Source organism: Panthera onca, chromosome A2 (assembly GCF_046562875.1).
Source record: "Panthera onca isolate mPanOnc1 chromosome A2, mPanOnc1 haplotype 2, whole genome shotgun sequence".
Taxonomy (NCBI): domain Eukaryota; kingdom Metazoa; phylum Chordata; class Mammalia; order Carnivora; family Felidae; genus Panthera; species Panthera onca.
This window is the reverse complement of record NC_138340.1, coordinates 146,732,835-146,760,291: the sequence shown is the minus strand read 5'-3', so window position 1 is coordinate 146,760,291 and position 27,457 is coordinate 146,732,835. Positions and strand designations below refer to the sequence as shown.

Sequence of the window (27,457 nt, the reverse complement as noted above, 5' to 3'; positions counted from 1 at the left end):
GACGGTTCCCACTCCCAGATTCTGACCTGCTCCTGTTGCTGTCATATTCCATAGGGGTTTGGTTTTTGTGTCCCAAAGGGTGAGACCCTCTTCTGTAGCCTTTCCTGTTAAAGTTCGCAGTGGAAACATTTTGTCTTGACCTCTCATCCCAGAGCTGCTGTGTCATTGTTTACGTCCGTCCCTGCTGACTGTTCTCTTGCGTGCTTGCTTACCTACATCCATTCGATAGGATTCTTCAAAGGAGGTTTCTTTCTTTTTTTCATTAATACCTTGCCTTTTTTTAGAGAGGGTTTGAGGCATCTCTATGGCAAAAATATGTAAAATGAAATAGCATATAAACAGAAAATCAGAACTACGAAGAAGATTATAAATATATTGACTTACTTTCATTTAGATTTGGTTCTGGGTTTTTTTTGTTATTGTTGTTGCCTGGTGCAAAATGGCAAATATCGTCAGTTATGTTTATGATTCTCAACATTTTTGTTTACGTCACAGGCCCTTCCGATGAAATCCGTGGACCCTTTTCTGAGGAGACTGAATGCGCACACACAAATGCAATTTTGCTGTAATCATGGGCTTATCCTTTTGTTATCGGAGGAGATGAAACATACTCATAGAAAGGAAGAAAACGTTGTTAGGATTAGGTTCTTAAAAAACTATTTCTATAATAAAATATTTCAAGCATATAGAAAAATTGACTAGCTGTCACCTTCCAGTTTGTAGTATTTGCTTTAGTTTTTTTTTCCTAAGTAATAAAACATCCTAGACAAGATAGAAGTCTTCTGTTCAGCATTTTTGATCCCATTCTCTTCTGTCTGTAGTAGAAGCCACTACCCTGAATTTAGTGTTCAACATTTCAACACGTTTTACACTTTTACTAGTGTTGTATATATCTGTGGCATATATATAACACTATTTTATAGGATTTCAAACTATTAAGTATTATATTGTCACCGTCTGCAACTTTTTTCATCTAACATTTCTTTTACCGTGACAAAAATGCTATAATGTGAGCTCTTCTGTCTTGACGGATTTCTAAGTGCACAGTGCCTTACTGTTAGCTGGAAGCACCATGTTGTGCAGTGGGGCCCTGGAACTTCTTTATCTTGTGTGACTGAAACTGTGTACTCAGTGAACAGCAATTCCCCTTTTCTCCCTCCCCCCGCCCCATGGCAACCACCCGTCTACTTTCTGCTTCTGTGAGTTTGACTACTTTTATGCAAGTGGTATCATGCAGCATTTGTCCTTCTGTGACTGGCTTGTTTCACTTAGCAGAACGGCCTCAAGGTTCGTCCATGTCACATATGACAGGACTCCTTTCTTTTTATGGCCGAATAATACTCCGTTGTACGTATATGCCGCCTTTTCTTTATCCATTCACCCGCTGATGGACGTTTAGTTTGTTCCCACCTCTTGGATATTGTGGATATTCCACCTCTCGGGTAGAGCTGCAGCGGACATGGGGGTGCAGATATCTCTACTAGATTCTCCTTTTATTTTTTTTTGAATAACTATCCAGAGGTGGAGATTGCCGGATGGTAGTTCTGTTTATAATGTTTTGAGGAACCGACATACTGTTTTCCACAGAAGCTGTACCATGTTACGTTTCCACCGGCAGTGCGCAAAGATTCCATTTTCTCCACATACTTGCCCGCACTTGTTCTGTTCTGTTTTTGTTATTGTTGTTAACAGCGATTCTGACAGGTGTGAGGTAGTACCTCATTGTGGTTTTGATTTACATTTCCCTCATGATTAAGGACGTTGAGCATCTGTTTATATACCTGTCTTCTTTGGGGAAGAATGTCTTCAGGTCCTTTGCCTGTTTTTTAATCAAGTGTTACTGGATATTTTGCTGTTGGGGTGTGGAAGTTCTTTATGTATTTTGGATAATAACCCCTTATCAGATACATATATGCAGTATTTTCTCCCATTCTGTGGGTTGCTTTTCATGCTGTTGATTTTTTTTTTTTTTTTTTTGCTTTGTGGAAGCTAATGTGGTTTTTTTTTTTTTTTTTTTTTTTTGTTTTGTTTTTGTTTTTTTTGAACATTTACCCATGTTTGATTATGTGACTGTCTTGGATTCTTTTACATACATGCAGTATTTCATAATAAGATGATATCACCATATGCTTACCATTCTCCCATTAATTCATGTTTGAGTTGTTTCCAATATCTTGCTGTTACAAGCAGTGCTAACACACATTCCTTATATGCCTCCTGATGCACACGTGCCAGTGTCTCTACTGTGCATATTCAGGAGGGGAATTTCTTGGTTATGGGCATGGGCAGCTTCATTTTATTTTTGCCAGATTGCTTTATTCTTTGCCAGTTGCTTTCCAAAGTGGTTGAATCAGTTCAATTTTTCTTTCATTATTGTGTCCTACTTTGCTAGTCTGGTGTGAAATGGTATCTTACTGTAGTGTTACATTGCACTGTGCTGAGTTTGGATGTCTTCTATTTATTTTCCTTAAAAAAATTTTTTTTAATGTTTTGTTTATATTTGTGAGAGAGACCGAGCACGAGTAGGGGAGGGGCAGAGACACAGAGACAGAATCTGAAGCAGGCTCCAGGCTCTGAGCTGTCAGCACAGAGCCCGACGCGAGGCTTGAAGTCACAGGCTCCCGAGATCAAGACCTGAGCCGAAGTCAGATGCTTCACCGGCTGAGCCACCCAGGCACCCCACCTTATATTTATTTTCCATTTAGATTTTCTTTTCTGTTAATTGGCTGTTCACAATTTTTTTCCATTTTTTAAAAAATTATTTATGTATTGGGGCGCCTGGGTGGCTCCGTCGGTTAAGCGTCCAACTTCGGCTCAGGTCACGATCTCGCGGTCTGTGAGTTCGAGCCCCGCGTCGGGCTCTGTGCTGACGGCTCAGAGCCTGGAGCCTGTTTCAGATTCTGTGTCTCCCTCTCTCTCTGACCCTCCCCTGTTCGTGCTCTGTCTCTCTCTGTCTCAAAAATTAATAAACGTTAAAAAAAATTAAAAAAAAATTATTTATGTATTTTGAGAGAGAGGTTTGCGAGGGACAGAGCGAGGGAGAGAGAGAATCCTAAGCAGGGCTCAATCTCACGACCGTGAGACCACGACCTGAGATGAAATCAAGAGCCGGACACCCAACTGAGCCACCTAGGTGCCTTGTTCCATTTTTAAAAAAATTTAGTTGTTTGTGTTTGCTTTGTGTTTTTAAGAGTCCTTTATGTTTTCTGCAGATGAACACTTTGTTGGTTATCATTACGTTCTCCCAGTCCATGGCTTGGATTTGCATTTTGTTTAAACAATCTTTTGTTGTTTAGAATTAAAAAAAAATTTAACGTAGTAATAGTTACCAACATTTTGTATCTTATTTTTAAAATCTTGCATTACCCCACGGGTGTTTTTTTTCTAAAAGTTTTCAGTTTTATTTTCATGTTTATCGGTGGTATGCAACATGGATCTAGTTTTATTTCCTTACAGATGACCTGTGTCCAAGCATCACTGTTCAATAACCCATTCTTGCCCCACTGATTTGCAGTATCACTGCTATTATATGTCAGATTTCCAAACATATGGGAGGTTTTTTTCTGGGTTCTCTGTTGCCTTTTCATTTGTCTGTACCATTTTACTTACCGTAGTTTTATGTAAGTCTTAACATTTTGAAGGGCGAGTTCCCTGCCTGTTTTCTTATTATTATTTGTCAAAGCTGTTCTTCTTGGCTCTTTTTTCTTATGGATTTTAGGATCAACTTAACATGGTCCATGAAAGCCCTGTGGGAAGTTTTATTAGAGTTTTATTGAATTCAGTTTAGGAATATTTATTAGATCTTCACCCATAAATATTTCTCTGTTTACTCAACTCTGTAATTTTCTCCATAAAGCTCTTAAAGTTTTTTTGTTAGATTATTAGAAAGCTTATAGCAGTAGTTACCATTTTATTTTATTAAAAATTTTTTTAATGTTTATTTTTGAGAGGGAGAGGCAGAGATAGAGTGCAAATGAAAAAGTGCAGAGAAAGAGAGGGAGACACAGAATCCAAAGCAGGCTCCAAGCTCTGAACTGTCAGCACAGAGCCTGATGTGGGGCTCGAACTCACGACCTGTGAGATCTCACGACCTGTGAGATCATGACCTGAGCCAAAGTTGGATGCTCAGCTGACTGAGCTACCCCGGTGCCCTGGTAGTTACCATTTTAAATGATAGTTTTTCCTATTTAAATTACAAAGTGGTCTTTTTTGGCTTGTAGGAATTATATTAACTTTTGTATATTGATTCTTCTCTCCAGAAACATTGATAAACTTTTTTAAAATTAGTTTTAATAGCTTTCCTTCATAATTATCTATGTAAATAATTAACACTTGGGAGATAAGGACAGTTTTGTCAACTCACATAAATTTTTATCTTATTTATATTTTTTCCATTTTAAAAAATGTTTATTTATTTATTTTGAGAGAAGGAGAGAGAGAATCCCAAGTAGGTCCATGCTCAGTGTAGAGCCCCACGCGGGGCTCAATCTCACGACCATGAGAACATGAGCTGAGCCAAAATCAGGAGTCATTCGCTTAACCAGCTGAGCCACCGAGGCGCCCTGCCTCCCCCATTTTAGTAGTCTCTGTGCCTAACGTGGGGCTTGAACTCATGATCCTGAGATCAAGAGTCACATGCTCTACTGGCTGAGCCAGCCACATGCCTCTCTATTTTTTTTTATTACATTGACTAGGACCTCTACATTATTGAATAGAAATAATGATTGTCATCATCTGTCTCATTTCCTGGCTTTTAAAGAAAAGACTTCTATTATTTAATCATTAGGTATGATTTTCCTGTAGCATTTTGATGAAGTTAATCATGTTCTTTCCTATTTTTGATATGCTAGGATGCATATATAGTCTTTTTTTAAGTTTATTTACTTATTATTTTGAGAGAATGACAGAGTGTGAACAGGGGAGGGGCAGAGATGGGGGAGAAAGAGAATCCCAAGCAGGCTCCACACTGCTAGCATAGAGCCTGACGTGGGCCTGAACCCATGAACTGTGAGATCATGACCTGAGCTGAAATCAAGAGTCAGGTGCCCAACCAACCAAGCCATCCAGGTGCCTATACACACACACACACACACACACACACACACACACACACACACACAGAGTTTACAATTTTTTTTAATGTTTCTTTTTGATAGAGAGCAGGGGAGGGGCAAGGGAGACAGAGAATCTGAAGCAGGCTCTGCGCTGTCAGCTCAAAGCCCGACATTGGGCTTGAACCCACCCACCATGAGATCATGACCTGAGGTGAAGTCAGACGCTCAACCGACTGAGCCACCCAGGCGCCCATATATAGTTTTAAATCATGAAGGTAAAGAATTAACAAAACCATTTCTCGTTTTGTAAGTACATATCTGACCTCGGATGAACTTTCTACTTAGTTCCTCTGAATCCTGATAAAAATGGAAAGTCAACTATGTTACTAGGCAACGTTGCTTATGATAAAAGTGACCTTTACTTGGTAAATGTATTTGGACTGGGAGGAACTATACATGAACTCTTAAGTTCTTGGTTAGAAGCAGGAGTTTTGAGCTTCCCTGGGAGCACTGTTCAGACATGGGTATGTCCTTTGTGGGGTCCCTAGAAGCTGCGATTGGGACCATCTTGTGAGATACTGGTTTCTCTTTGTGACGTAAGACTTCTAAGCCTGCGTGACTCTACACCCACCCTGGGATTCTCATTTCCTTGCGCTGAGCTGTCATCTGAATCCAGAGTTCTGGGCTGGCCACGTGGGAAGACTCCTCCCATGAAGAGAAATAACGTGAAACTGCCCTGCTGGCATGCTGTGTTTTCTTCTTAGGCTTTCTGAGTAGATGGCTGCTCTGTGTGTGGCCTGTGCTGATTGGGTGGCTCAGAATGTGCAGTTAGGAGTGCCACGTGGGCACTGCAAAGTGCATCCGAACGAAATACAGAAAGTGTTTACTGGGGCCGATCTACGTTTATTAGCTCTCGCTTACAACCTTCCATTTTTAATTTTCACCGATTAGAAAGCTCGTATTCGCGTTGCCTATAAATTCATACTGTAAATTTGAACTTATAAAAATAAATACATATAAGATAGCATCTTTATTTTCTTACGTGTTCGACTCCATCTGTGTTTGCCAACCCCAGAATGGTTCCGCTACTGAAAAATGTTTGATAACTAATGTTTCAGAAATGTGCAGTCCAGTGGGTAGATACTTGCTTTTCAAATATGGCTCTTAAAATTAAAATTAAATGTAACTAAAATTTTAGTTTCTTGGTTGCCCTAGCCTCATTTCAAGGGTGCAGTAACCACCTGTGCCAAGTGGGCTACCATACTGGACAGTATAGATGTAGAACATTTTCAGACATCACAGAAAGCTCTGTTGGACATACTTTTTAGGTTTTATTTTTTATCATCTGAATAGATATCCAGATTATCAGAGAGCTTTATATTTTTGCTGTGTATGTTACATACTATAAGAAACTGCTGGATGAACCAATCAGGATGTCTATCAGGGCCAGTATTGAAGACCCCACTGTATTATTTATGTGATAATATGCTAGAGAAATATTTCTCAGATTTTGCGTACTAAGACAAATTCTGTCCCTCTGGACCACATCCCATCATGGCCAGTGTGAATTTTGCAATTCATTCGTTTTTCTGTTTTGCTTTATCAACCAGACAGTATGGGGCCAAATTTACGGCTTAATTTAAATAACTTTCAGGCCTATATAATTGCATGGTATTTTTTTCTTGTCTGAATTTTTATATTTATAAATTATGATTTTATTATAATGTCTGCATTTTTATAGACTGTTTCAAATGTGTTGTGAAAGGAGGTAGAATATAAATACAGTAATAAATTAGGAGCCACCTATCACTGAACATCAGTTTTGAGAAGGAGTGAAGGAGCTGAAAACCATTCTGGGCTGATGACGATTATCATATCCAGACATGTAATCTGGACTGCTTTCCAAATGAAGTGACTTAGAATGTATCCTTGTCATAAAACCAGTTTAATTCGTTCTTCTAAGACATTTTTAATTTTCAGAGTAATGTTTGAAGATCTCTCTTACTACAGTAATTTGTAAAAATGTCAGACTTTTTAGTATTGCTAGGGAAATTTTAACCAAGAGCATATTTGGATGTTCACAAACTGGTGTGAACCGGGTTTAAACCAAGAAGGTGGAGTGCTGTTTTGTCTCTTTATGGAATCTTTTGTGTCGTTTGGATAACAGAGAATTTATTTTGGGGCATTTATTCTGGGCATTTACACCTTCTCACTGTAAAAACATCCCTGTGTTTTTCTTGTTTTTCCATCTTAGTCTGGAACTTACAAGCAGGTCAACATTATGTACGTCTTTTACATTTTACATTTTGCAGCTTTTCTTGTTTCTGAAAACACTTACTGCACCATACACATTTTAGGCCAAAAGGTAGGGTAACTTTTAAAAAAATAAAACCAACCTGAACTAAAAGAAGTTGAGGGTTAAGTACTCCCAAGTGTCAGTCAGTGTTGAGCAAATTTGGGCAATCTGTTTGATTTTAACGTTTTCTACTTGCTCAAGTGAGAAAAAGAAACACAGAATTATATAATTTTCATGTACTGACAACCGGAAGCATTACAAACATCTGCAGAAACCAAACATTTCCTGGAACTAAACTCGAGCAGAAATTTATCACGTGAATCTTGTTTAAAGAACCTGGTGAAAAATATCTTCAACCACAGTTACGTAAAAGGTCCAGGAGTGCAGTTCCCGTGGATCAGGTTCCAGAAAGCAGAGCTGAGGAGGCCACGCAGCCGTGGCTCAGGAGGTGCGTGCGCTGGCGCTGGGCTGGGGGTGCAGAGGGGCTCTGAGAGCACAGAATCTAGCACCTCTGTTCTTTTGAAACTCTGTTGAAGGAAGGAGCTTAGAAAATCATGATTGCCAGGAGGACCGTTAGAGATTTCTCTATAATATTAAGTGTTGTCAGTGTGGCTTTGTAGAGGTACTGATTTCATTTTTTTTTTTAACTTTTTAAATCTTTATTATTTATTTTTGATAGAGAGCAAGCAGGGTGGGGGCAGAATGAGAGGGAGACACAGAATCTGAAGCAGGCTTTTCAGGCTCTGAGCTGTCAGTACAGAGCCTGACGTGGGGCTCGAACTCACAAACTGTGAGATCATGACCTGAGCTGAAGTCTGACACTCAACCAGCTGAGTCACCCAGGAGCCCTGGTGCTGATTTTATTTTGTCTGTCTTAAGCCCTCTAACAAATACCTACACTGGAGATATTTTATTTTGTAGATTAATGTGAAGCTTTTAAGCGTTGAAGGAAGCACACAGCATTTTTCATGGCATTTTAAGATCTGGGTCTGTATTTCTGCCCACTCAGAAGTCTGGTTCACATCAGAATGAAGGACAGAAGTGGAGTCGTCTTTTCCCCAAGGAGCTTGCACTCATTAACATGTTTCCAGGACAGAAAGTAATTTAAGACTTCACAACTTATGTGACATGGAAGAAACAAATTTTGCCTGAAATACTTTGAGGGTCAAGTACAAGTAACTATCTGTCTTTATCATGAAAACCTTCAGTATGGTCATTATAGAATGTGCAGTTTCTTTTAAGAATGCTTGTATCCCTTGGGCCTTCCAGAGTGAGTTAACTGAAAAAATTTTAAGACATTATAGCCTGTCCTGTAGGTTTGAGATTGATCTTTATGTGTTTGCCAGATAAAACAGTCTTAAATGGGTGTTAATTATTACCTGCTCAAATTTAACTAGTAATTTCTGCTTCTTAAGACTGAGTCACACCTGGGTAGGTAAGAGGATGTGGTACTGCGATTTAGGAAGGCATCTTGAGGGGTTTTGAAGTCTGCTGCTGTATACCTCCCATACAAGGCTATCATAGGGATTACTTGTGATAATGTGGATAAAATGCTTGGCATACAGTAGGTACTTAATAAATATTCTTCATTCTCTCATATTATTGATAATGGCCGCATATATGCAGTTTTTCTAAACTGTATACTAGATCGTTATCATGGTATACTATATAGTGTCTATATAATAGACTGTTCATATAGATGTATACATCTATGTGTATATAATATGCATATAATATACTGTCCATATAGATATATACACCTGTCTACGCCTGTCTATGTACTATACGCATTTACTACACACATTTAGATGTATGTACCTATACATAGGCGTGTTAGGATCTATTCTAGATTTTAGCAGTGTTGTTTTACATTGACACTTAAGAAAAGCAGCAATAGCATACATTGGAAGTGTATAGTTTCTCATTAAATTTTCGGTTTTGATCATTCAGGAAATAATGCAAATGGTTTTGAATTCCTTGGTAATATGAGACAAGGTTGAACAGGGTATAAAAGTAGACTAATAGTATCAGAATCCACCTTGCCCCAGTTTTGTCTGTGAAATTGAGTTCACGTAGAAGTACTGCATCGATAAAATATTCTTTATGTAGCGTCCACTAAGAACTACACTAGGCTTAGACTTGGAGTCTGGGGATTAGAGATGGAAATGTGTGCGGGCAGTGGGAGGAAGGCAGGCAGACTCATGAAAAGAACCTCGAAATCATTTGGCTGCAGGCTGAGAAATGGCTCTGAAAGTGTTCCAGCAATTCGTCGGTACACCAGAGGAGTTTAAGGAAGAACCTTGTGAAAGAAAGCAGCCACAGCTAGACTCTTAGTCACCGTTCTTCCGATCATCCAGTTTAGGCCTCCGCATAGCTACAAGGTCTTACAGATAATGCAGCAAATAACGTAATAGCGGGAGCTCCAGAGTAACTCTTTCAAGACAACGCTCGCGGGCAAAGCGTTAACAGGTAAACTTAAGCCTCCCGAAAGGAGGATGCAGTTGGATAGCTGCAGTACAAGTTGAAGGAATTTGGTATTGGTAATTGAGATCCAGATGTCTTCTTTTAAGATGTTGCACTTAGCTGTTAAAGTTAGTAACATTCATAATATGGGAAAACTAAAATTTCAGTGAAAAATATGATAAGTGATGAAATGATACTAATACGGTGCAAGTTACTCTGCGGAATTTTGATTGTGACTGCATGGTCTGTGTTCTCCAAGAGCTTTCTGTTAATAACAGTAAGGTCTCGAGATTTAGGTAGATTGCCTACCCATAATCTTAATTTTTCAACCATTTATTTATTCAGTAAATATATATTGGTGACGAAGCATTTTCTTGCCACTGGAGGGATACAGTATTGGACCCAACAAAAGTTTCTTCCTTCAAGAAGCTTAAAGTCTACAAGGGAAAGTGAAAGAAAGAGGAGAGGGAGGTACCCAGCGGGAGTGATACGAATGAATAAATGAATGAATGGGTATAAACAAATAAAAGTAAATCAAGGTAAGTGGATAGGAAGTTGTGGTGGTGGTGATGAGGTGTGTTGCATGAAATAGAGTGGCCAGAGAAGGCCTCCCTGACAGGTTGATACTTGGATTAAGGGTCTATAGTAGGTGATGGACAGTATCATGCGAACGTCTGTGAAGAAGCACATTCTGGTGAGAGGGAACAGCAGTCTACTGCAGAAACCCTGGCACCAGTGTGTTCACATCCTTGAGGAGTAGCAGAGAAGGCTGTAGGATAAGACAGGGGTGAATGAGGGAGAGACTGGTAGCGATGAAGCAAGAGGTTTTCTGGGGCCAGTTAAGGACCTTGTAGACCACTATGGTGACTTCTACTGTGAATGGGAAGGGAAGCATTTGGTGGGTTTTGAGCAGAAAATGTTATCTGGATTTTTAAAATCAGTGGGACTCTGGCCTTTTGTTTTGAAAACTGCCACGAGGCAAGGGAAGAATCCGCTGGGAGGCTATTGCTGTAATCCAGATGGAGGTGAAGGAGGCTCAGAGAGCACTTGTGGTGGTGGATATAGGGAGAAATAGTTAGAATGCAGATATATTTTTAGGATTGAGCCAACAGGATTTGCTGATGGATTGGGTATGTGGTGTGAGGGAAAGGGAAGAGTCTGGGATGACTTGGAAGATGGAATTATCATTTACTGAGATGGGGAATCCTGTAGGAGCATTATTCTCAGTGGGGTGGATCGTCTGGGATTTGGCATGGGGTGATGGTCCATTAAGCTGAGAATTGACTAGTAGATGTAAAAAAAATGGTCTCTACTGCCTTTTTTTTTTTTTTTTTTTTCTGACCTGAGTAGCCTTAAATGAATTCAGTTAACCTCTCTCTGGAGATAACAATACTTCCTGCCTCATAGAGTGGCTGTGATGAACAGTTTAAATGGATAATTCATTTTTATTTTATTTTTAAAAATTTTTTAATGTTTATTTTTGAAGGAGAGCGAGCATGAGCGGGGGGAAGAGCAGAGAGAGAGGGAGACACAGAATCTGAAACAGGCTCCAGACTCTGAGCTGTCAGCACAGAGTCCGGTGTGGGGCTCGAACTCACAGACTGTGAGATCATGACCTGAGCTGAAGTTGGACGCTTAACCGACTGAGCCACCCAGGCATCCCTGGATAATTCATTTTTAAATGCCTGTCTCGGTGCCTGGCTAGTTCAAGATGGTTGGATAGTTAGAGGGTTGGATAGATACCCAGACCTCACATAGTTCAAGATGGAAGTCATTGGTGGCTTTAACAAGAGCAGTTTTAGGTCAGCAGTGGGGACAAAGGCCTGATTAGAATGGGTTCAAGTGAGGATGGGAGGAAAGAATTGGAGACCGCAGATATAGTCAGCTCTTTTGAGTATTCCTATAAAACTGGATTGGAGAAATGGGAGTTTATTCATTGGAATGTGGGGTCAAGAGAGAGGTCTTTTTCTGTCTCCCTTTCCTTCGGGTTGGAAGAAAGTACAGACTGTTTATATGTTGAAGGGAGTCATCCCTTGTAGAGGGGACCATTGATGATACAGTTGGATTTAGGATTGTGAGGTGTTTTGGCCATAGATAACAACTTGACTCAGCTAACCAGAATGTCCTTTGTCTCCTTACTTTCTCCTTCTCAGTCTTTTGTTCGTTCGTTCACCAGATACTTAGTGAAGGTTCACAAGGTGGCAAGGACCGCGCCAGGTGCTGGGTAAAGACTGAAGATGAAGGGGTGAATCAAACAGGAGTGATCTCTACACACTCCTGAAGATTTTACTGTCTGGTGGAGATAGGCTTTCCAAAAGCACACAAATAAGTCAATACAGATTTTGATGAACACTCTGTAGGAAAAGCACGAGTCCTTTTTGGGAGAGAATACCATGGGGTAACTTAGGTCGGGGGCATTAGGAGACTCTGCGACGTGAAGCGTGGCCACAACCGAGAAAAGCATTCTGAGCCAAAAGAACAGAGCAGGCAGAGGCCCTGGGGCAGGGAAGGCCTGCTGCCTTTGAGGATTTGAGAGGTTGGAAAGGACCAGGTCTCCCTGTTAAGGTTTTGGATTATATCCAAGGAGCAGTGGGAGCCATTGAAAAGTTTTAAGTCGGGAAGTGACACGATGAGGTTTGCATTGGGCAAGAAAACCCCCTGTGGGGCTGTGTGTCAAGGTGAATGGACTGGAGGGGGTAAGAGTGCAAGAAGGGATACCAGTTTAGGCCAAAAGATAGTATCTGTGAAAATCTTTAGACCTAAATACTAAACAGTTTTGGTGTGAAACGTACAGAATTGAGAATATCCTCTGGCAGAATTTTCTTTGAGCAGAATTAGCAGCTGTGAAGAGAGCATTTCTTGTTAAAAATAATATCAACACAGAAGAGTCAGACAATGTCAGTGATTTCAGATTATTTAACATAAAATGAAACTTTGAAAAAGACTTTGGCAACGGTGAACGATTGAAAAATAATACCATGTCAGCCTTTTTTCTTAGCAACAGTACCAGTGACACGGTATGAGAGATAGACTCTATTAAGTAAACAGATTGAAGTACATGCATATGTACCAAGAATAATTAATCTGCCTGTGGTATTTTCAGCGTTCATGTAATGTAAATAAGCCTTTAATTTTTTTGCTTTAATGTAGTGGATGTAAATTATTTTTATTTTTTCAGAATATAAACCAATATAATAAAGACCATTTATTAGTTAATAAATAAATATTTCCAAAGTTCCTCTTTTCACTCTCAGAAGTGTCTTAATTTTGCACCATGATTATAGAATGAGGATCTACTGGTTGAAGGGTCGGGCCGGTAAAAGGGTGACCAGGATGCATGCATTATTAAACTGAGTTAGGCTTCTCCCCAGAGAGAGTTCTTAAAACAGAGGGTGGTTAGAATGCAAAGTATTGCTCTCTCTGCTCACCCAGAATTCCAGGGCCATGAATTAACGTGTTCTGAGCCCTCACTTAAAGAGAAAAGAAAGAAAAGAAGCAAGTTATTTTCTATCTAGACAAGACACTCGCGAGATTCTCTCTTGGTTGTAACTCCATTTTTTATTTTCCTCACACAGGCATTTTATTAATGCCTTTGAAGGTTAGAAGATATTTTACCTTCTGGAGTTTCTCTGACTCACGGATGATCTCAGCTCAAACCTGCCAGTTCAGGGGAGATGATCGATAACCCCCTCAGATGATCGACATCTGAGTAAGTAGATACTGCTGTGTATTGTGTTTAACTGCTTTAAAAAAAATAAAATTTTGTAACTTTAAAGGCTTAAAGTATTATGCATTTTAATGGGGTTTTTAAAATTTTGTTGTTGAATAATGATGGCAATTGTTGTAATTCCTATAAGTGAATATTTATAAATAATGGGTTTCCAGAAGTTAATCCCCTAATGATAAAAAAAAGTTAGTGAAAACATTTTCCGTGCATAATACTTTACCTTTTAAGAAACATATTGAAGACCTAAATGCATATATTAAAAATTTAAAAGCATTCTCCTTAGTGCTTTATTTTACTTTCATATTAAGAAATGCAAAATTATTAGTAAGACTGTTAACTGTTAATGAATTTTAAAAATGCAGTTATATCCTTACAGAAATTGTCTTTTAACATGGAATGTATTTTGGTTAACTTGAAATAAATACTGGTTTGTTTTGTGGAAGTAGAATTTTAATAGCTCTTTCTATTTGAAAATAATAATGTTTTTTCCTGCTAATGTAGACAAGAACATAGAATCTCTCTGTATTTAACTTTCGTTTTTAATTGAGGAGACTAAGAAAGAAGAGCATGCATGCTTTCTAATCAAAACCTCTGAATGAAATTTAAAGAGTTGGGCCAGTAATCTTGATATAAATTATTTCTCAGAATGAAAGCTGTTATTCCTCTTGTTATATCATTTGAAACTGTTTTAACAAAACTAGGAAACCATGAGGTTGTACCATGGTCTTGTTTTGGAATGTGAAGTTCAAAACAATTAATAAATATACAAGATGTTCCCCTCTTCAATGGGGTTATTTAAATTAGGTCTATATCTGTGCTGTCCCATATGGTAGCCACTGGCCACACGTAGCTACTGACATTTAAAATGTGGCTAGCCCCAGTGGAGATGTGTTATGCATAAAAGACACACCACACTGCAAAGACTTAGTCTGAAAAAAAGGCTGTGAAATATTTTATTAATAATTTTGTATGAACCACATGTTGGAATAATAGTTGTTTAGATCTGTTGGGTTAAGTAAGCCACTTAATGTTTTCTTTTACTTTTCTATGTGACTGATTGCTAGACAATTCTAAATTACTTGTGGATTACGTTATATTTCCAAAGGGCAGAGTTAGCCCGTCATCGTATATGATTAACAATTCTTAGTTATCCATTATGCGGTATTCTTTAGGCTTGAACCTTCTGGTGTGTGCCTGGATAAATGAATATAAATCTGTATTCTTTTTAGAATAGGATTCTTTGATTTATCAGATATTTATTAGTGCTTACATGTGCCAGACAGTAGTCTAGGCACTGGTGATACAGTCAGGAACAAAATAAAACTTCCTGCCTTCATGGAGTTAACTTTCTCATAGAGACTAAAAACAGACTAAGGTAAGTAAGAAAAAAATACATAATCTGTTAGAGAGCCATAAGTGCTTTCAAGGAAAGCCTCACTGCACGGGTGATGTTCGAGCAAAGAGTTGAGGAAGGTGAGAGAAAGACCCTCCGGATATTTGGGGCAGAGCGTTGCAGGCAGAAGGAATAGCAACACAAAGACGTCGTGGCAGGAGCTCTCCTGTTTGTTGGCATGGGGGAAGGAGGCGTGGTGATGGCTTGGAGAGAGTGAGGAGGAGATGAAGGGGAGTGCGTGGGCACGTCAGGCGAGCACTTGCAAGGATTTTGGCTTCGAGTAAGGTGGAAAGCAGTCGGTGGGTTTCGAGATGAGAAGTGGCAGGATCTTTCTGTGGAAGCTGTTTTGACAAAATGCTCGGGGGTGAGGGTGGGAGCGTTCGCAAGAGTGGAAGCAGAGAGCCCCGGTTCAGGGCTACCTCAGTGACCCAGGCGAGAGATGGTGGTGCCTGAGCCCATAAACGAGGAAAGTGACGAGAAGTGGTGGAATTAACTAATTACCCATTACTGTGGACTTGGATGTGGAAAGAGAGAGAAAGAGATATGTCAAGCTGTTCCACCTTAACAGCTGAGGAATGGAGTGGAGTTGCCTTTGGTTGAGATTGGGAGGAACAGATTGATGGGGAGGGGGTGCTTAGTTTGCAACACATTAACTCTGGGAAGCCTCTGTAGACATCTAAGTGGAGAGGTCAGGTAAGCAGAGCCTGGAGTTCAATGAGAGGTCGGGGCTGAAGAGGCAAATAGGAAATCATAAGCAATTATCATTACTTAAAGCCCAAAGAAGAGTTGAAGCCACCGAGGCGGTGAGCACAGATGGAAAAGAGGAGAGGAAACAGACCGTAATTCCGTAGCATCATCCACACTCAAAGATGCCCATCGGACGATGTTACTGAATTAGTTTTCTCAGGTGTGGCAATGATGCTGGAGTTACATAGGAGGTGTTCTTATTTCTGGAAGATGCATACTTAGGTATTTAGGAGTGAAATGTCCTACGTCTGTTTTCCCCTTTCGGATGGTCTGGCAGAAAGGAATTACAGAAAAAGGTGGAGGAAGCATGGCGAAATGTCAGCAGTAGGCCTTTAGTAGGTATTCAGACATGACTCCCCGAGTACTTCCAACTTTTCTGTAAGTTCAAAAGTTTCTTTACAAGTGCCTCCGAAGAGGGACAGATGTGAGGATGGTGGGCTGCCGTTTTTCATAAGCCCTTGATGAGTATTTGACTCTATAAACTACATACATGTTTAAGTTTGATAAGAATAAAAAGCAGTAAAATAAGTCAGATCTAATAAGGGGAAACATTATAATTTTGAGAAATGTTATGTAATAATCAAGTCAGTTCTTTGGAAATTAGTACTTTTTAAATATGGCCGTTGAGTCTTAGGACTGGAATTTACCTTGGAGACCTCTCAGCCTGCCTCCTCTACCCTAGAAATTAATAAAGTGAGTTTCAGGGGAATTAAGGGACTTGCACAAGGTCACATGCCTGTGTAGCAGCAGAGCCAGGACTAGAAGCCAGATCTTTGTACTGCTGTTCCATTAGTTAAAAAAAAAAAAGGAAACAGAGAGGTCTAGGACCCAAACAAAGGACCACGGCAACAATCAGAGCTCGGGAGTCTGAACAAGAAGCATGAGGAAGAGGTGGGAAGGTAAACATTGGGATATTCAAGTCACCAAGGGGAGAAAGTGTCTCGGGAAGCAAGAATAACCAGCATTGTCAAATGCTCCTGATGGGTTAGGTAAGACTCGAGCTGAAAATCGATCCTTGACTTTAGCAACGAGGAGGTTGTTAGTGACCTTGGCAAGAGGAGGAGGTTTTAGTGAAGTCAGAGGGAAACAGATTTGAGGGAGAGCCTGGAGGAAATGTCTGGAAGAGGGTGAGTGTAGACCCTTTTCTGAGGAACTGTGGAGGCAAAAGGGAGTCAGGGTTTTGGTTTTGTAGATGAAATAAATTACCTCATTTCTCCCAATGTGTGCATTAGGAGAGATTTCAAGGTACTCTTCGGAAATGCTCCACCAGATTTGTGGCATTTAAGACCACCACCTTGTGTATGTGTGTATGGGTAGGGTTACTGTTTCCCTCCCAGAAGGATTTCATAGAACAGTGTTTGGTAGAGAGAGAGAGAGAGAGAGTGAGAGAGAGCGTGTAGAGGTTGGCATTGTGTTAAAGGTTGCTTTTATAATTGTTACAAATTTGACTTCATTTCTTCTTGCTCAGGGTCTGTATTCTCATAGCTATAATTAAAATTTTTAAGGAAATAAATGCTGAGCCTATTCTCAACTGAAAGTGTTGAGAAGGCTATTGCTTGGTTGGGGGGGGGGGGGTAATCTGTTTTCCTTGCCTTTAAAGAAGGTACCAAAATGTTGGAAGAGATGGCTGCAAAGACATGCCCAAGGTCACAAGACAAAATGTCGCCAGAATAACTGGATCTTAGATCTGATCCACCTGCCACGTGGAATACTTAATCCCTGTGTATTTCACTTCCAACAGGTATAAAATGAGGATAAGATTTGCTCCACCTCCTGCATGAGGTTTTCGTGTGTCAGCTACAAAGCATTCTATACACACGAGTCACAGTGCTAAAGGCAAGTTAGGCTTGAGGGTTTTCTGAATAACTGGGGAGAAAATGTGTTAACAAAATGTGGATTGAGACGACTTATAACAATAATAGTGGAGCCTGCAAGAGTTTGCTTTTTGCCCCTGTCAGGCATTGTTAATAACACCACAAAATCCGTCGTCTTTGGGCCCATCAGAGTTTTGTGGTTAAGAGTCATGGCTGAGATCCAAGCAGTCAATCAATTAATCCCCTAGGAACTCAAAATTACTGAACAACTGACTGTTCTAGTACTTTTAATACAACGTTAGTTTGCTGGCACTGTGTGGCAGGGCTCTTAAATGGAAAACGACGCAGGCTATGATGATAAATTTTATGTCAGACTCGGAAAGCAGTTCTGCATTTGATACTCCGAGTGGAATTATAGTCATACTATATTTTTAAGAGGTTTACGTTCTGGGAGGTTGAGAGATTAAAAATGGATAGATAGCCAAGGTCACTCCCATTAATGATGATGTAAAGAGATCGGGTGGTTCTTTCTTAATAAAACAAGTATAAAATTGGACAAGATTGACAAAAGCAGTAATTTCTGGCACTGGAGAGAGACTGGAAAGGCAGACAATGATCACACTGGAACGTCGGGTAAGACGAGTGGGAGTTCTGTGGCCTTTCTTGCCGGGGCCCCTCCCCCGCCTCTTATCTCACTTGGTGAGAACTGCAGTTTTACCAGCGGGTACTTCTTACCAGAAGTGATAGATGCAGTTTGGTGGGGTTGGCGGTAAAAACCCACAGCTTTGCTGGTTAAAAGTGGCACACTCCGTTCATAATGGACAGGGAGAACCCACAGCTTTGCTACCTCAGTTTTGCAGGCTTGGGTTGGGGCCACCGGCCAGAAATTTAACGGGGAGATCCCTGAAAGGAGAGAGCCATTGAAGGGCTGACATCAGCTCTCCGCGCAGTCTTGGCTGAGGGCTAAACTTTGCATGCCTTAGGGGATAGAGACTCAAGACAGCCCAGCAAAAAAGCGAAAGTCAGGGAGTTCCTTGAGAGCTGGAGACAACTTCAAATGCTTTTTCAACCTACATATAGCTTCCTCAGTAGAGGGGGGAAGCCTTACAGGTACAATGTATTTGGGCACAGCCTCTCCCCAAATCACCGTGGCCTGTGGCTGACCAGGACACTATGAAGACACAGAGGTAGCCTGGAGGGAACCAGGCCACAGAACAGAACAGAAATACGAATTTCAAAAGTAATTAGGGGTGCCTGGCTGGCTCAGTCGGTGGAGCGTGCGACTCTTGATCTCAGGGTTGTGAGTTCGAGCCCCACGTTGGGCGTAGAGATTACTTCAAAACAAAGCAAAACAAAAAACTAAGACAACAGGGGCCACATTCATGGAAGAGGCAGATTCTACCGTAGAAGTGCAAGCAAATTTCTAAGAGGAGCGCCACCCCTTGGAAAACTGAGGTCTGTCAGCTGGTAAGTGGATGACTAAAACGTGGTGTATTCATATAGTGGAATACTATTAGGCAGTAAAAAGGAATGGTGTACTGACACAGGCTATATATATAATGTGGGTAAACCTTAAAAACATCATACTAAGTGAAAGAAGATAGCTCCATTTAAATGAAATGTCAAGAATAGAGAAATCCATTCATAATAGCATCAAAAAGACCAAAATACATATAAATGAATTCAATGAGAGAAGTTTAATCAAAGGTAGTAAGTATACCCAAATAGGGAGGAATATATTGCCATGGTTATAGGTTGGAAGGCTTAATATAGTTAATGTGGCAGTTTCCCCCAAATTAATCTATAGGTTCAACAATGTTGTCAAAATCTCAGAAAGGATTTTTAGAGAAGTATCTATAGAGAAAACAGAGTCTAAAATTCGTATGGAAATGCAGAGAATCTAGAATAATCAAAGTGACTTTAAAAAAGAAGTAGGTTGGGGGATGTGTAGTACCTGGTTTCACAACCTACCATAAAGCTACAGTAGCAAAGACTGTGGTATATGCATAGGGATAGACATATAGATCAGTGGAACAGAATGTCTAGAAATAGTTGTATTTCCTATGTGGTCCACTACGTTTCAACAGAGGTACTGATGTAATTCAGTAGGGACACCATAGTCTTCTCAGGAAACAGTACTGCCACAATTGGATACCCATGTAAACTAAAATGTGCTTGATTTTTACTTTACAACACACACAAAAATAAACTTGAAATGGATCATAGGAAATATAAAGAAGAAAACATAGCAGGAGGTTTTCTTGTCTTGAGTTAGACAGAGACTTAGCAAATAAGATATAAAAAGCATGAGGTATATAAAAGAAAAAATGATAAACTGGACTTCATCAAAGTTGCAGTTTGCTTTTCAGAAGACACCACTGTTAAGAAAATGAAAAGTCAGGCCACATATTGGGAGAAAATATTTATAAAACAGATAATCTGATAAAGGATTTGTGTCTTGAAAATATATGAAGAGCTCTCTTAAAACTCAATCCATAAGAGAGTACCTAATTTAAAAATGTGCAAAAGATTTGGATAGACATTTTACCAAAGAAGGTACATGAATGGTACGTAAATGCACACGTGAAAAGATTTTCAACATCATTAATCATTAGGGAAACGCAAATTCAAGCCGTAAGATACTGCTGTGCACCCACTCTACTGGCTAAAATTAAAAAAGACTGACAGTCCATGTGTTGGCAAGGATGTAAAAACAAACAAACACAAAAAAACCCCAGAATACTCACACATTGGTAGTGGGAATATAAAATGGTACAGCCATTGTTGGAAAACGTTTGTTAAAAAGTTCAGCATACATTTAACATATGACCCAGCAATTCCATCCCTAGGTAGGCCATCAGGAGAAGTAACAGCATATATCTAGACAAAAACTCATATACAGTGTTCATAACAGCTTTATCTATGGTTGTCAAAAACTAGAAATTGTGTAAATGCCCATCAGCAGATGGGTGGATAAGTAAATTGTTACACAGTAAAGGAAAGCAATGGACTGCTGATATATACAACAGCATGTATGAATCTCAAAGTGATTATACTGCATGAAAAAAGCTGGCACGCCCCCCCCCCCCCGCCCCGCCCCAGAGTACCAATACAGTCTGATTCCATTTAGGTGAAATTATACAAAATACAAACTAACTGATTGTGACAGAGCAGATCATTGGTTGCCTGAGGATGGCTTAGGGGAGGAGGGAGAAACGAATTCTCAAGGGAGGGGTACAGTGAAGCATTGGGGTGATTATAGATTCATTATCTTGATTATGCATGATAGTTTCATGGGTGTGCACATATGTAAAAGCTCGTCAAATTGCATATTTTAAACGTGCAATTTATTATATATGAGTCCTACCCCAATTAGGTTATAAAAATTGTGCCCATTCAAAAACCAAGTAGATGTTCATAGCAGCATTATTTGCGATAGATAAAAACTAAAAACAATCCAGTTTGTCAACTGGTGAATAGATGAGGAAAATGGTCATACAGTGGAGTATTATTTAGCCACGAAAAAGAAGGAAACACTAGTTCATACTACTGATAGATGCTACAACACGGATAAACCTCAAAAACATTGTGGCAGCTGAATGAAATCAGAAACCGAGAACTGTGTATTGTATGATACCATTCATATGAAAATTTCAGAAAAGGCAAAGCCATGGGTCAGATCCGTGGTTGTCTGGGGCCAGAGGTGGGAGCCGAGACTAGCCATAAACAGGTACAAGCGAACTGTTGTGTCAGTGGGACTATTCTTGGTGATAGTTGCGCTGCAGTTGAATAAATTTACAAAGCGTGTCTAACTGTACCCTTAAAATGGATGACTGCCGTGGCCTGTAGATTATACCTTAATAAAGCCATTAAAAGGTGATTAACCACTCAACATTTTAAATTCTCTTTAAGATGGCCATTCAAGAAACTGGACTAGATTGCTGATTTCATTGTTATCTATTGCTTTGGCATACTTTGGTGAGACCAATTAAACTGATGTTCTATGCCAAGTACTTTTTGGGATTCTAATTGCAAAACAGAAATCATCATTAGTTGTCTTTCATGGAATTTAGTGGCTAGTAACCACTGTTTTTCCCTTGCACATGAACACTGATTTTATGTTTAATAATTGTTACCCACCCCCCACCCCCCCCCCCCCACGCCGCTGGAAGAAATGGTGGCTTCTTAGATTAATATTCTGTTCGTGTAAAGCAGTTCCAACATGTGGAGGGTAGGTTATCAGGAAGGAATTTGATGATGGAGTAATACTTTTGCATTTAAACTTTTTTAATGTTTATTGATTTTGAGAAAGAGCGAGCGCATGCACGTGGGAAGGGCAGCGGGAGAGGGAGCAGCCTCCACACCCAGTATGGAGCCCAGTGAGGGCCTGGATGTCACGACTGTGACATCCTGACCTGAGTTGGTATCAAGAGTTGGATGCTCAACCGACTGAGCCCCCAGGAGCCCCACCTTTGCAGGTTTTAGATAGAGAAAGGCACACCTTTCTAGGTGTTGGGTGTCCATCCACGTGTCTCCAGCCCCGTGTTTGTGGAGATATCAGGTAATCTGGGCATAAGATCCTTTGGGTGTGGGGATGGGGAAACTGCAACCAAGAGAATTCCTTCCAGAGCCCTTTTTTGGCTGGGTCTGGCCATGTTCTGTACCAGACTAGGAGTCAGGATCTCCGGGGTTAGTGACTTCATGCCTGCCTTCACCTCCATGTCTTCATATATAAAATTGGAAATTGAAGTTTGCTTTTTTTAGGTAAAAGTGAGTCTCTTTCTATTAGAAAGTTGCCTAATTTTGATGAAAAATCAAGAATCCTGGAACATTTTGCCCACCATTCTGCCTCATTCTATGCAAATTAGAGTAATTTGTTTTGAAAACAACCAGAGTCATTTGGTTTGACTGAACCAAATGACTGAAAGTCGTGAATTCATTTTCCCAAATAAAGTAATTCTACTTTTCCCCGTTTTTCCTTCCCCCCAAACAAATCCTTTATTCAACAAAGATTTATAGGCACTCTGAAGTTGAGATAAACCTGCAAAAATAACGGAAGCATGGGGGTGGGGTAGGGGCTGATCTCTAACCTGCCTTCAGTAGGGGTACGGGGGCTGTACAGAGAGGGGCTGGGAAAGCTCTGGGGAAGGGCATGTGGAGAGCTGAGTTTTGAAGGGTATATAGGACTTGGCTGTTATCCAGGTGGTGGGGACGGGGGGAGTTTGCTGGAGACTTGAAAGCTGTGGCATTGGCTTTAAAGAAGAGAGAAGAGGGTGAAGAGATTCGGTGAGTGGGCGTGATTTTTGACGTTGTGACTGGCAGAATTTGAAGGATTAAGGGAGGAAAGAAAGCAGTCAAGGATAAGTTCAGCCTCAGCCTCAGCCGTCTTAAGCAAGTGGTGGTATCATTCATTGACCTGGGAACAGAAGGCCCCCAAAACTAGTTTTGCTTGTTGTTTTGGGAAGACAAGAATTCACTTTGGAGGTTTTATCAGAGGAGTGCAACTATTCGCACACACTCGATTGAACCTAAAAGATGATGCTCTGACCCCTTGTCCAGCTTTGTCAGGACACCCATGGAGCATTAGGGACAAGAGTGAAAACTTGACATGGTCTTGGTGGTCTGTGTTGGTGCAGCATCACATAGGCTGTCGAGTCTGTCACATGTGCCCAGGTAAAATCACCCTTGAAAATGGCAGTCACAGAATGCAGAAATTCTGGCACATGAAAACCTATCACATTTAAGAATTTAGGAGTTCCTTTGGTTACTCTTTTCTCCCTGATCTCTCGTCTCTGGATTTTTATCATTTGTAAAGTATACTCTTTGTACTTCTTTCCTATAAAAAAGATGAAAATGGGTAAAGTTTAGAAAAGACCGCTCAACCTTTCACGTGCATCAGGTCATTTAGCTTTTAAAACAACCTTGTAAAGGAGGTACTTTTAATCATACTGGTTCACGATAAAGATTCATAGTAAAGATGTTTGAAAATCAACAGGTTTAAAGTTTTTGACATGCCATTAGCACAAAATATAAATTCTTATTCAGGTCCATTGACTTCAGCATGTAAACAAGGGTGGCAATTTATTTTGGAAATTCTATTTATATCTGCCTTGTCCTTCTTTTGAAAGCACTTTGGTAACAAGTAGATTCATGATTCATAAAATAATACCCTACTTTATACTTTCTGAGAATATTTTCAAAGAATCATTTGGAAAATAACTTTCTCATGAAAACGTTTGCCAATTATTTACTTTTCTTTTTTTTTAATAATCACGAATATATATATATTAAACCGAAGATGCTATGTAAGCAGTTGCTTTACAACTACATCAAAACAGAAGTTAAAATTAGGTTCTATCTATGGCTTCAGATTTATCTTTTAGTAATATGTGGTCAGATCTTGCTTTAAATGTATTCTTGATTGAAATACCTTGAGGGAAGTAAGTTGGTGGACCTCAGGCTGTTCCCTTGTCTATAAAATGAAGACCATGAAATACCTGCTCCAATGACGTAAAAATAACTTCTTGGGTTTAGTTTAAGTGCATGTACACAGGCAGTTCCCTTTTGTACCACAAGAGGGAGTGCCTGCGTTGTCGCTAACCTGAGCTGAGCGCTGAAGTCCTTTCTAAAATGTGGTTGCAAAGTTCCAAATGAGTGGATTGCTGGGAAAGTGAGAAGGGAAAAGATTGTTTTGACAGTGTCACGGGAAGGAGGTACTCAAAACACAGTGATGAAAAGGAAGGGATTGAATTTTAAGATACGAAGGCTTTTGCTGACATACATCATTACAGATTTCCATTCCCAGTCAACAACCCTTCTTCTTTGCTTGTATCCTCCGAGAATTTTGATTTATTTTGTTTTCTTCCTTCTTTGTTACTGTATCTATAAATCTTTTGGATCAAACAAATACAGAACCCAAAGTTTAGTTTCTCAGTAGTGGTCCTGAACAATGAATATTGGTTAAAGATAAATTGGATTGTTTATGCTCTATGCCTTCGACATGTACAACATCTGTTTGTTTGCCTTAAATTGGCAAATCAGAAAGATTTGAATGTTTTCATCCTGCCTTTCTCCCTCCATACTTTTTTTTCTTTGTTCATGCTTCTGAATTCTTTTATGTGATGTTTTCCTGTCATACATAGCTCAGAAGGTTGGGTGTGGACAAGGAAAAACATTGTTCTGTGGGTGAACCCTAGGGACATGGAAGTAATTATATTATACAGTGAAATTTAAAAATTTGAGACCAAGATCAAAGCCAAACAAAAAAAGTGGATTTGGCAATTGTGGAATTATTCCAGTAAATTTAGGTTAATATTCAGTTTTATCTCAGCTCTGTGAATATTTCATGTCAGTGTTGGTTTTTTAATTTAAATCATCCCTTTATGATATAAAGATAATCCCTTTATTTTGCTAATGTTTGTATTATATATACAAAAGTCATGAGCCCATCGTGTTTTATGTAACGGTAATTATACTGTTAACGCTTTTTGTATTAGAAAATTTTCTGAATTTAGAAAAACAACAATCCCAGGCATCTGGGATTATTACTCTGAACCCTGCTTTTAGAAGATTTCTCTGGAGCTTGTTTCTAGTAATAAATTTGTCCAAGTTTGGGGTCAGACTGTTCTGGCTCAAGTATGGAACCGCTGTGTTTGAAACTTGACAAAAGCACACTTATCCCTATAATTTCATTTTCACTTGTTTGAAATCTGGTAATTTCTTGAGCAGGAAAAACAGAAGTGGAATTACTATAGAAATTATGCCCATTTTATCTGTATAGCAGCCAGTTTAAAAAACCATCATTGCTGGGACCCTGTAAAGAGTTATAAAACTTATAAATACCTTTGAGATTGCAACATTCAAAAGAGAAAACAGGAAAGAAAAAACTCTGTAGCTCTATTTTCTTTGCTTCTACTGCAAAATTTGTTCTTGTTTCCAAATGTGGGCACACCCATGGTAATCTGTTGTTCACATGGATGTCATCCGTCTTGTTTTGGTAAAAAGAAGGTAGAGAACAGTTGAGACGGGCAAGCTGTTCCTTTTATTAAAAAAAATGTTTTTTAAGTTTATTTATTTTGGGAGAGAGAGAGAGAGAGAGAGAGAGAAAATGAGTGCACGTGAACAGGGAAGGGAAGAGAGAGAATCCCAAGCAGCCTCCGTGTTGTGAGCACAGAGCCCAGTGCAGGGCTCGATCCCACAACCGTGAGATCATGGCCTGAGCCGAAATCGAGTAGGATGCTTAACTGACTGAGCCATCTGTTCCTTTTCTTTTAAAGTTACTTTAAAAATTAAAGAATATTTCAGGCATAGGGAGGAAGTATAAGGAATATTAAAGAATTGAAGTGTTGTGTGTTAATGTAGTTATTAAAACATGGTATGTATCGTTCCATAAGCCTGACCCTCTTCCTGCCTTACAGAGGTGTAACGTCCTGAATTTGGTGTTTATCATTCTCATGCATATTTTTACACTTTTCTAAGTACAGATTTATTCCTAAACCTAAATAGAAGGTACGTGATTTTTACCCTTTCAACCAGTTTCTGAATGTACATTATTGTTAACCGTAGGCACAGTGTTGGACAGCGTATCTCTAGGAATTTTCCATCTGGCACTACTGAAACTTTCTATACACTGAACAGCAATCCCTCATTTCCCCTCAAAACCATCTTTCTCCTTTGAGCTTTTATGAGTTTGACTGTTTTGGATACCTCATATAAATGGAAATCATGCCGTATTTATCCTTCTGTGACAGGCTTGTGTCGCTTGGTGTGATGGCCTCAGGGTCCTTCCGTGTTGTCACGTACAGCAAGATTTCCACCTTTTTAAAGGCTGATTAATACTCCCTTGTTTGTATGTGTCACATTTTCTTTCTTCATTCATCTGTTGATGGACATTGAGGTTGTTTCCACCTCTTTGCTGTCGTGAATAATGCTGCAGTAAACGTGGAAATGCAAGTATCTCTTTGAGATCCTGGTGTCCTATGTTTCAGATCAATATCCAGAGGTGGAATTGTTGGATCACATTCTAGTTCTATTTTTAATATGTTGAGGAGCCTCCATACTGTTTTCTGTAGTAGCTGAACCATTTTAAATTCCCATCAGCAGTGCACAAGGGCCTCTATTTCTTCATATCCTTGCCAGCTTTTGTTATTTTTTTTGTGTTTCTTTTTAAAAATTTTCTAATTTTTTAAAAGTAATCTCTCCACTCGACATGGAGCTTGAACTCGCAACCCTGAGATCAGCAATTGCACATTCTGCTGACTGAGCCAGCCGGGTGCCTGTTGTTTTTGTTTTTGTTTTTGCTTTGTTTTGTTTACAATAGCCATTCTAACAGGTGTGGGGTGATAACCTCATGGTTTTATTTGCATTTTCCTGATGATTGGTGATGCTCAGCATCTTTTTATAATACCTGTTGCCCATTTGTATGTCCTTTTTGGAAAAATGTCTATTCAAGTCCTTTGTGCGTTTTTTAATCGTGTTCATCTGTCTATCTTTATCTATTTTTGCTGTTGAGTTGTAGAGGTCCCTATATATTATGGATATTAATTCCTTACCGGATATGTGGCTTGCAAATATTTCCTTCCATTCTCTAGGTTTCCTTTCACTTTGTGGATTGTTTCCTTTGCTGTGCAAAATCTTTTTAGTTTGGTGTAGTCCCACGCGTCTGTTTTTGCTTTTGTTGCAAGACCAGTGTCATGAAGCTTTTCCCCAATTTTTTTTTTTTTTTTGGCACTAGAACCGTTTTAATTTATGATACGTATCTGCCAATCAGAGAAGAGGTTTATGCGTGTACAACTTTATCAGTTAACATCTGCAAGCATACATGACAGTGATCTCAATTTATAAATTCATCAGGGTCAGAGCAATGGACCAGTGTCTCTTTACTGCTCTGCTTACCAGCTGTAAATTACAGATGCATTAGTGTCCTTTTGTTGCTCTTCTTTGACTCTCCTTGTCCAGAGACAT

General features: G+C 39.6%; 1 protein-coding gene across 23 annotated transcripts in view; it reads left to right on the top strand.

The window, feature by feature from the left end:
* The window catches only part of LOC132679532 (uncharacterized), a 222,147-nt gene that overhangs the window by 37,215 nt on the left and 157,475 nt on the right, over positions 1 to 27,457 (top strand). For 22 of the 23 annotated variants that reach the window (XR_013552682.2, XR_013552688.2, XR_013552685.2 and 19 more), the window contains one exon: positions 13,389 to 13,522. The gene's annotated coding sequence lies outside the window, so the exon portion shown is untranslated. Of the gene's footprint in view, positions 1 to 5,156; positions 5,330 to 13,388; positions 13,523 to 27,457 lie in introns of all 23 variants that reach the window. The other variant, XR_013552695.2, reaches the window with a different exon arrangement.